The sequence below is a fragment of the Neofelis nebulosa genome, chromosome 5, assembly GCF_028018385.1.
Source record: "Neofelis nebulosa isolate mNeoNeb1 chromosome 5, mNeoNeb1.pri, whole genome shotgun sequence".
Lineage (NCBI taxonomy): Eukaryota > Metazoa > Chordata > Mammalia > Carnivora > Felidae > Neofelis > Neofelis nebulosa.
Window position 1 is genome coordinate 41,507,655 of NC_080786.1, and position 10,524 is coordinate 41,518,178.

Sequence of the window (10,524 nt, forward strand, 5' to 3'; positions counted from 1 at the left end):
AATGACCTCTAAGTGTTCAGGTGAAAGGAAGTGTCACACATCTCTCACTTTAAATTAAGAGCTATAAATGATTCAACTTAGTGCAGAAGCAATGTTGAAAGCTGAGGTAGGCCAAAACTTAGGCCTCTTACACCAAACTGCCAAGTTGTGAATGCCAAGGAAAGGTTCTTGAAGGAAATAAAAGTCCTACTCCAGTGAACATAAGAATAAGAAAGTAGAACAGCCTTATTGCTGAAATGGAGAAAATCTGAGTGGTCTGGATTGAAGATCAAACCAGCCACAATATTCCCTTAAGCCAAAGCCTAATCCAGAGCAAGGTCCTAACTCTCTTCAATTCTACGATGGCTGAGAGAGGTGAAGAAGATGCAGAAGACAAGTTTGAAGCTACAAAGATTGGTTTATGGGGTCTAAGGAAAGATGCTGTCTTCATAACTTGAAAGTGCAAGATGAAGTAAGTGCTGATGTCGAAGCTGCAGCAAGTTATCCAGAAGGTCTAGCTGAGATCATTAATGAACATGACTACACCAAACAACAGATTTTCAATGTAGATGAAGCGGCCTTCTGTTGGAAGAAGATGCCACCTAGGACTTTGTTAGCTGGAGAGGAAAACTCAATACCCAGCTTCAAAGCTTTAAAAGACAGGATGACTCTCTCATTAGGGGCTAATGCAGCTGGTGACCTTAAGTTGAAGCCAGTGCTCATAGACGATTCTGAAAATCCTAGGGCCCTTAAGAATTATGTTAAATCTACTCTGCCTGTGCTCTGTAAACGGAAGAATCAAGCCTGGAAGACAGCACATCTGCTTACAACATATTTTGCTGAATATTTTATGCCCACTCTTGAGATCTACAACTCAGAAATAAAAATTCCTTTCAAAATATTACTGCTCACTGACAGTGCACCGCTAACCCGAGATCTCTGATGAAGATGTAAAATGAGATTAATGTCATTTTCATGCCTCCTACCACAGCATTCATTCTGCAGCCCATGGGACAAGGAGTAATTTTGACTTTAAAGTCTTAATATTTAAGAAATGCATTTTGTAAAGCTATAGCTGTCACAGACAGTGATACTTCTGATGGCCTGGGCAAAGTAAACAAAACCTTCTGGGAAGGATTCACCATTCTAGATGACATTAAGAACATTTGTGATTTATGGGAAGAAGTCAAAATATCAGTATGAACAAGAGTTTGGAAGAAGTTGATTCCAACCCTCATGGATGACTGTGAGGGGTTCAAGACTTCAGTGAAGAAAATTACTGCAGATGTGAAAATAACAAGAGAACTAGAATTAGAAGTGAAACCTGAAGATATGAATTGCTGCAATCCCATGAAAAACCTGAACAGATTAAGAATTGCTTTTTATGGATGAACAGAGAAAGTGGTTTCTTGAGGGGCACCTGGGTGGCTCAGTCAGTTGGGCCTCTGACTTTGGCTCAGGTCAGGGTCTCGCTGTTTGTGAGTTTGAGTCCCGCGTCTGGCTCTGTGCTGACAGCTCAGAGCCTGGAGCCTGCTTCGGATTCTGTGTCCCCCTCTCTCTCTGCCTATCTCCTGCTTGTGCTCTGTCTCTCTCCTCTCTCAAAAGTGAATAAACGTTAAAAAAAAAAAAAGTGTCTTCATGAGGTCCCAATAGTTCATTTTTGCTTTTAATTCCCTTGCCTTTGGGGATATGTCAAGTAAGAAATTGCTACAGCTGAGGTCAGAGAGGTCTTTTCCTGTTTTCTCCTCTAGGGTTTTGATGGTTTCCTGTCTCACATTCAGGTCCTTTATCCATTTTGAGTTTATTTTTGTGAATGGTGTGAGAAAGTGGTCTAGTTTCAACCTTCTGCATGTTGCTGTCCAGTTCTCCCAGGACCATTTGTTAAAGAGACTGTCTTTTTTCCATTGGACGTTCTTTCCTGCTTTGTCAAAGATGAGTTGGCCATACTCTTGTGGGTCTAGTTCTGGGGTTTCTATTCTATTCCACTGGTCTATGTGTCTGTTTTTGTGCCAATACCATGCTGTCTTGATGATTACAGCTTTGTAGTAGAGGCTAAAGTCTGGGATTGTGATGCCTCCTGCTTTGGTCTTCTTCTTCAAAATTACTTTGGCTATTCGGGGCCTTTTGTGGTTCCATATGAATTTTAGGATTGCTTGTTCTATGACCCAGCAGTAGCACTGCTAGGAATTTACTCAAGGGATACAGGAGTACTGATGCATAGGGGCACTTGTACCCCAATATTTATAGCAGCACTTTCAACAATAGCCAAATTATGGAAAGAGCCTAAATGTCTATCAACTGATGAATGGATAAAGAAATTGTGGTTTATATACACAATGGAGTACTACATGGCAATGAGAAAGAAGGACATATGGCCTTTTATAGCAATGTGGATGGAACTGGAGAGTGTGATGCTCAGTGAAATAAGCCATGCAGAGAAAGACAGATACCATATGGTTTCACTCTTATGTGGATCCTGAGAAACTTAACAGAAACCCATGGAGGAGCAGATGGGGGGTGGGAAGGAGGGGAGGGTGGGTGATGGGTATTGAAGAGGGCATCTTTTGGGATGAGCACTGGGTGTTGTATGGAAACCGATTTGACAATAAATTTCATATATTTTTTTTTAAAAAGTGGTTTCGTGAAGATCCCTTGAAATGGGATCTACTCTTGGTGAAGATGGTGTAAATATTGTTGAAACAAATATGAAGAATTTAAAATATTACATAAACTGGATACAGCAGCAGAGGGTTGAATAGATTGACTCTAATTTTGAAAAAAAAAATTCTACTGTGGGTAAAAGCCTGTCAAAAAGCATCACATACTGCAGAGGAATTCTGCCTTCATGAAAGGAAGAGTCAATTGATGAAGCAAACTTTATTTTTGCCTTATTTTAGAAATTGTCACAGCCAGCCATCCCAACCTTCAGCAAGCACCACCCTGATTAGTCAGCAGCCGTTAATATTGAGGCAAGACCCTCCACCAGCAAAAAGATCAGGGCTCACTAGAAAGCTCAGATAACTAGCATTTTTTAGCAATGAAGTATTTTTATTTTATCCATACCCTCTCTAGCATTTGTTATCTTTTATCTGTTAATAGCTATTCTAACAGGTGTGAGGCGGTATCTCATTTTGGTTTTGATTTGCATTTCTCTGTTGATGAGTAATGTTGAGCAGCTTTATGTGTACCTTTTGATCATTTGTATTTCTTCTTTGGAAAAAATTCCCCTGCTCTTTTTTTAATGAGATTTTTTTTCCTGCTGTTGAGTTGTAAGAATTTGTTATATACTTTGTTTGTTAACCTTTATCAGATGTGTGATTTTTAAATATTTTCTATTTTCTACCATTGAAAGGCAATCGCCTTTCCATTTTGTCGGTTCCCTGTGCTGAACAGAAGCTTTTTAGTTTCATGTACTCCCACTTGTTGATTTTTCCTTTGCTGTTGGTGTCAAATCCAAAAAATCATTTCTAATACCAGTGTCAAGAATCTTAACCCCTTGCTTTCTTTTAGGATTTTATGGTTTCAGGCTTTACTTTCAAGTCTTTCATTCGTTTTGAGTTGATTTTGTGTATGGTGTAAGACAACGATCCAATCTCATTCCTTTGCATGTGGCTACCAGTTTTTCCAAGCACCATTTATTGAAGAAACTATCATTTTCCACTCTATATTATTGAAAAATTAACTGACCAAATGCTCATATGGGTTTATTTCTGGACTCTCTGTTTTCTTTCTTCTATGTGTCTGTTTTTATGCTATTACCATACTGTTTTGATTAGCATTGTTTTGTATACAGTTTGAAACCAGGATGCTTCCATTTTTTTGTTCTCTCTTAGCATTGCTTTGGCTATTGAGGGTCTTTTGGGGTTAAGTTTGAATTTTAGAATTTTGAAAATTTTGTGAAAAATTGTTTTTGAATTTTGATAGATGACTTTGGGTATTATGGGCATTTAACAATATTAGTTCATCTGATCCAAGAATATTTCCATTTATTCGTCTCCTTCAATCTTTTCATTGATGTTTAATAGTTTTCAGTGTAAAGGTTTTTCACCTCCTCAGTTAAATTTATCCCCAAGTATTTTATTGTTCTTGATGCCATTGTAAATGAGATTGCTTTCTTAATTTCTTTTTCAGATAGCTCTTTGTTAGTATGTAGAAACAGAACTGATTTCTGGGGTACCTGGGTGGCTCAGTCAGTTGAATGTCTGACTCTTGGTTTTGGCTCAGGTCATGATCTTGTGTTTCATGAGTTCTAGCCCCACATAGGGCTCTTCACTGACAGTGTGGAGTCTGCTTGGGATTCTCTGTCTCCTTCCTTCTCTGCCCCTACCCTGCTCATGTGTGCATGCTCTCTCTCTCAAAATAAACAAATAAAAAAAAAAAGAACTGATTTCTGTATGTTGATTTTATGTCCTGCAACTTTACTGAATTTGTTGATTAGTTCTAACAGTTTTTTATAGAAATCTGTAAAGTTTTCTGTATATAAGATTATGTCATCTACAGAGAAAGTTTTACTTGTTTCTTTCCAACATAAATGCCTTTTATTTCTTTTTCTTCCCTAACTGCTGTAGTTATTATTTCAAGTACTATGTTGAATGGTACTGGTGAAACTGGGCTCTATTGTCTTATTCCTGATCTTAGAGGAAAACCTTTCAACTGTTCACTGTTGAGTCTGATGTTAGCTGTGGGCTTGTCATATATGGTTTTTAAGATGTTGAGATAAATTCCATCCATACCCAACTAGTTGAGAGTTTTTATCACAAAAGTATGTCAGATTTTGTCAAATGCTTTTTCTGTATCTGTTGAAATGATCATATGATTTTTCTTTTTTATTTTTACTAAGGTGGTATATCACATTTATTGATTTGCACATGTTGGAACAGGCTTTCATCTCTGGGATGAATTCCATTTGATCATAGGATGATTATTTTAATATGTTGTTTAATTTGGTTTGCTAATATTTTGCTGAGGATTTTTGCACCTATATTCAGCAGGGATATTGACTTCTAATTTTCTTTGTCTGTAGTGTCCCTGGTCTGGTTTTGGTATCAGGATAATGCTGGCCTTATAAAATGAGTTTGGGAGTGTTCCTTGCTCTTCAATTTTTTGGAAGTTTGAGAAGAATTGTCACTAATTTTTTAAATGTTTGGCAGAATTTACCAATGAAACCATCTGACTCTGAGCTTTTCATTGTTGGAATGTGTTTGATTACTGATTCAGTCTCCTTTCTAGAAATTGGCTAATTCAAAGTTTCTATTTCTTTATGATTCAGTCTTGGTAGGTTGCATGTTTCTAGGAATTTATCCATTTTAGGTTATCTAACTGATGGCATATCATTGTTCATGGTACTCTCTTATGATTTTCTGTATTGCTGTGGTATCAGTTGCAATGTCTCCTTCATTTCTGATCTGATTTATTTGTTTTCACTTTTTTTTTCCTTAAAAGTTTGTCAATTTTGCTTATCTTTTCAAAAACCCAGTTCAATTTTGCTGATATTTTCTGTTGGTTTTCTGGCCTCTATTTCACTTATTTCTCTCTGATCTTTGTTATTTTTTTTTTTTTCCTTCTAACTTTAGGCTTAGTTTTTTTTTTTTTTTTTTTTTTTTTTAGTTACTTTATGTGTATAGTGGGGATGTTTATTTGAGATTTTTTTTTTCCTCATGTAGCTGTTTATTGCTATAAACTTCCTCTTAGAACTGCTTTTGCAGTTTACAATTTCATTTGTTTTAAGATATCATTTGAACCCTCTTGATTTTTTTGACCCTTTGGTTAAATAATGGTATTTTGCTTAATATTCACCTATTTGTAAAATTTCCAGGTTTTCTCCTATTATTGATTTCTATTTTCATACTATTGTCATTAGAAAAGATATTTGGTATAGTTTCAATCTTCCTAAATTTGCCAAGAATTGTTTGTGGCCTGACATATGATCCATCTTGGAGAACGTTCCCTGTATACTTGCAAAGAAGGTGTATTCTGCTGCTGTTGGATGGAATGTTCTGTATGTTTTTTAGATCCATTTGATTATAGTTCAAGTTCAGTGTTTCTTTTTTGATTTTATAACTGGATGACCTAGCCAATGGTGAAAATGGAGTAGTGAAGTCTCCTATTATTATTGTATATGTTCCTTCTGATTTGTTTGATTTGTTTGATATATTTAGCTGCTCTGATGTTGGGTTCATATATAATTGTTTTATCCTCTTCATGAATTAAACTCTTTATCATTCATTATATAATTACCACCTGTCTCTTGTTACAGGATAAGTCTATTTTGTCTGATATAAATACTGGTATCTCTGTTCTGTTGGTTTCCATTTGAATGGAATATCTTTTACCATCCCTTCACTCTGAGTCTCAGCGTGTCTTTAAAGTGAGTCTTGGGGTGCCTGGGTGGCTCAGTTGGTTGAGTGACAACTTCAGTTCAGGTCATGATCTCACGGTTTGTGAGTTAGAGCCCCACGTCAGGCTTTGTGCTGACTGCTCAGAACCTGGAGACTGCTTTGGATTCTGTGTCTCCCTCTGTTTCTGCCCCTCCCCCACTCCTGCTCTGTCTCTCTCTGTCTCAGAAATTAACATAAAAAAATTTTTTTAAAGTGAGTCTCTTATTGGCAGCATATGCTGAGTTTTGTTTTTGTCCTTTCAGCCACTTGATGCTTTTTGATTGGTCACTTTAACCATTTACATTTATACTATTGATGGATAAGGAATTTCTAATACCATCTTATTGTTTTCTGGGTATTTTATACTTCTCCTCTTGCTGTCATCCTTTGTGAATTGATGATGTTCCATAGTGCTTTGCTTTGATTCCCTTTTCTTTATCGTTTGTGTATGTCGTGTAGGTGTTTGCTTTGTTGTTACCATGAGGCTTACATAAAACATCTTATAGCTATACCAGTCCATTTAAAACTGATAACAGCTTAACTTCAGTTGCATACAAAAATTCTACCTTTTTATTCCTCTCCCTCACATGGTTTTGACGTCATAATATACCTCTTTTTATATTGTGTATTCATTAACAAATTAGTTATTTTTAATCCTCTTGTCTTAACTTTTATACTGGAGTTAAGTGATTAACACACTATCATATTACAGTATTAGAGTATTGTGAATTTGATTATATACTTACCTTTACCAGTATGTTTTATATTTTCATAATTTTTCATGTTGCTAGTGTTCTTTCATTTCGGTTGGAAGAACTCTTTTCAGTTATTTCTCCTTCATTTCTGAAGGACACCTTTTTCAAGTAAAGTATTCCTGCTAGGCAATATTTTTCTTTCTGCATTTTGAATATATCATCACACTCTATCCTGGGTTGCAAAGTTTCTGCTGAAAAGCTGTTGATAGACTTATGGTGGGGGCGGGGGATTCCCTTATGTATGAGATTTTTTTCTCTTGCTATTTTTATAATTATCTTTCAAAAAATAGACAGTTTTTATGGTAGTGTGTCTTGGAGAAAATATTTGGAATTGGAATTTGGGGGGAACCTATGAGCTTCATGAACCTGGATGTCCAAATCTGTCCTCAGATTTGAGAAGTTCTTGGCCATTATTACTTTAAATAAGGAGTATGTCCTCTTCTTCCTTTCTTATATTTCTGGGACTCCAGCAATATTTGGATTGCACCTTTTAATGGTTTCATAAAGTTCACATAATCTTCTTTCATTCTTTTTTCTTTGTTCCCTTCTGACTGGATCATTTCAAATACTTGTTTGACACCACAGATTCTTTCTTCTGCTTGATCAAGTTCTCTATTGATGCTTTGTATTGCATCTTTCATTCCATTCACTGGAATGGATTCTTCAGCCCCTCGTTTCTGTTTGGGTCTTTTTTACGTTTCTATCTTTCTGTGAAACTTGTCATTTGTTCATGAATTGTTTTGCTAATTTCATTGAATCATCTTTGTGTGTTTTCTTGTGGTTCACTGAGCTTCCTTAAAGCAACTCTGTTGAATCTTCATTAGGCAAAAAACAGATCTCCGTTTTTGAGCATTTGTTTATTGGAAAATTATTGTGTTCCTTTGGTGCTCTCATGTTTTCTTGATTTTTATGTTTCATGAAGTTTTGCACTGCTGTCTTTACATTGAAGAAACAATCAACTCTGTAGTCTTTATTGCCTGGCTTTTGGAAGAAATACATTCTGTCAGCCCAACTAGGGCAAAACCAGGCCAGGTGCTGAGAGCCTCCTGTTTGCTTTCCCTAGGACAGAGCTGAATGCTCAAGTCTGTGCAATTTTTTTCCCGTTCTGCATAGTTGGGCCTGCAGAACCAGCCATCTGTTGGGCGTATGAACAGAGAGATGGCCATGGGAAGGGAATATGTATTTGTGAGGCACACGGAGTGTTATGGGTGCCTGTAAGCCAGGTGGGGGGATCTGCAGGGGAGGCATCCCCAGCGGCTTATGGATGGTCTACAGATGGAGTCTGTGACAGAGCTGGTAGGATCCATGTCCTTTGATGCCCTCCCAGAGCCCTAGATGCATTCTCTGAGCTGCGTCCTCATCGTCCCATTCAGTATTCAGGGTAGAGTGAGAAAGAAGTGGGTCTCTTCTTCACATCTGGGGAAACTGGGTACTCGCCCACATATTCAACTTCCCTCCATGCAGAGATCATGAACCAAAAAGGTGTCCTGGCAATGAGCTCTGCTGCCTTGGGGGAAGGGGAAGGGTGATGTGGATAAAGTGAAGCTATTGTTCTTACCCTCTCCAGTGTGTTTAATCTCTGATTTTTTTTTTCTCCAGAGGTATGCTGGAATATCTCTGCTGGACCCCTGAACTTCACAAAGATACTCTCATATATAGGGGACTGTCAAAACCAGTCTTCTTTGGGGAATGTGGTAGAAAACTCTGGTTTTGTCACAGAATTATATTATTCTCCCTCATCACAGTTTTACAGATAAAAAATATGAGCCTTAAAAAGTTTTGTTGTCATTAAGATTTATAAATAGAGGAGCTAGAAAGAGAACCCAGGTATCCAGAAGACAAACAGCAGGAGTCATTGAGATGGATCAAGGAATGGAGTAGGTAGTATGGATGGAGAGAATGCATCAGGGAGAAAAGAGGTGGCTCATGGAGAATCAGTTATATTTTATATATGTGGCTGATTAGAAGTCAGAAATAAAAGATTTGTTACTCAGGAGCTCTGATGTTTATTTTCCTGTTCTCTAGATAGAAATATAAAGGTCTGCTTCCTTCTTTGGATACTGAGCACCTCAGTGGGATCTCAGAGATTTGTCCTAAGCCCAGGAACCCAGGCAACCTCTCCAAAAAGGCAGCCATATTTTCCCTTATATCAGAATAGCAGCAGTAAAGCCTCAGCAAATTTACAGATCCCTTTTCCTAAAGACTACAGTTTCCTAATATGTTATAACATCTCTGTTGGGCCACAAAGAGGACCATAGACATAAAAAGAGGGCAGAAGTCATTTATGGTGACTGAGAACTGGAAACTCCACGTGAAATTGCTACCTGGGAGGTGAATTAGAAGAGGCTTGATCCTCTGTGTGGCCCCCACATCCACAGTCTCTCAAAATTGTTGTGAGGAAGAGATAGGATGCCCGAGCAGTCACAACAAATAAACCTTCCATTCAGAACTTTGAAGCTAATTAGTTCTATGAATGCTTAGATGTGTACCAGGATATAAAGCTGATGGTTCTCCCACACGGCTGGTCCCCACAGTCCCAATATTGGTTTATTTTTTGCACCTTGTGCAAGGGGATGCTGTTGAGAAGTCCCCCTTAATAAGCCTTCATCCTGATTAGCACACTGAAAATCTCTCCATTTTCTGGGTCAGGAAGGTGCCAACGAATATCCCAGAACTATACCCTGTTGGCCCTAGTAACCTGAGTCATAGGTTGCAAAAAACTGAAACAAATAAATGATTAAAACAAATATAGAGACATTGTGTCTGACTTAAATTCTAGTATATCCAGTTTTGAAAGAGACATGTTACCTCTTCACAAACCCCTTTATCCAGAGCTGCCCTCTTAATTTCCTTCTTTTCCAGTCATTGAAAACAATAAGCCATGTTTCCTACTTATATAAAATTATCATGTATATAGAAACCTCGAAAACCAAACTTGCTAAAGGGCTATCTTCATACCATGAGCTGTATCTTAACCATCTTAAAAACATTAGAATCTCAGTTTTCTTACCTATAAAATATACTTTCGGGTTTCATCTAGTTATACAATTCTACAGGTGTGCATATACTCTCAAATACTGCTTTTTGAACACTAAAGGAAATTCAGTCATTCCTGTGTTGGTATGTAGAAATCAACCTGAATTAAAAATATGAGTTCACGGGTGCCTAGGTGGCTCAGTCAGTTAAGCCTCTGACTTCGCTCAGGTGATGATCTCACAGTTTGTGAGTTCGAGCCCCGTGTCGGGCTCTGTGCTGACAGCTCAGAGCCTGGAGCCTGCTTCGGATTCTGTGTCTCCCTCTCTCTGTTCCTCCCCTGCTCACTCTCTGCCTCTCTCTCTCTCTCTCTCAAAATTAAAAGCTAAAAAAAGCAAAAAAAAAAAAAAAAAAACAACAAAAAAAATCTTTTAATAAAA

At 37.6% G+C, this 10,524-nt stretch overlaps 1 protein-coding gene across 1 annotated transcript in view; it reads right to left on the reverse strand.

The window, feature by feature from the left end:
* Positions 1–9,536, reverse strand: part of LOC131511974 (phospholipid scramblase 2-like) — a 31,983-nt gene extending 22,447 nt beyond the window's left edge. The window contains exon 1 of the mRNA XM_058730145.1: positions 9,436–9,536. The gene's annotated coding sequence lies outside the window, so the exon portion shown is untranslated. The remainder of the gene's footprint in view (positions 1–9,435) is intronic.
* Between the last annotated feature and the right edge of the window lie 988 nt (positions 9,537–10,524).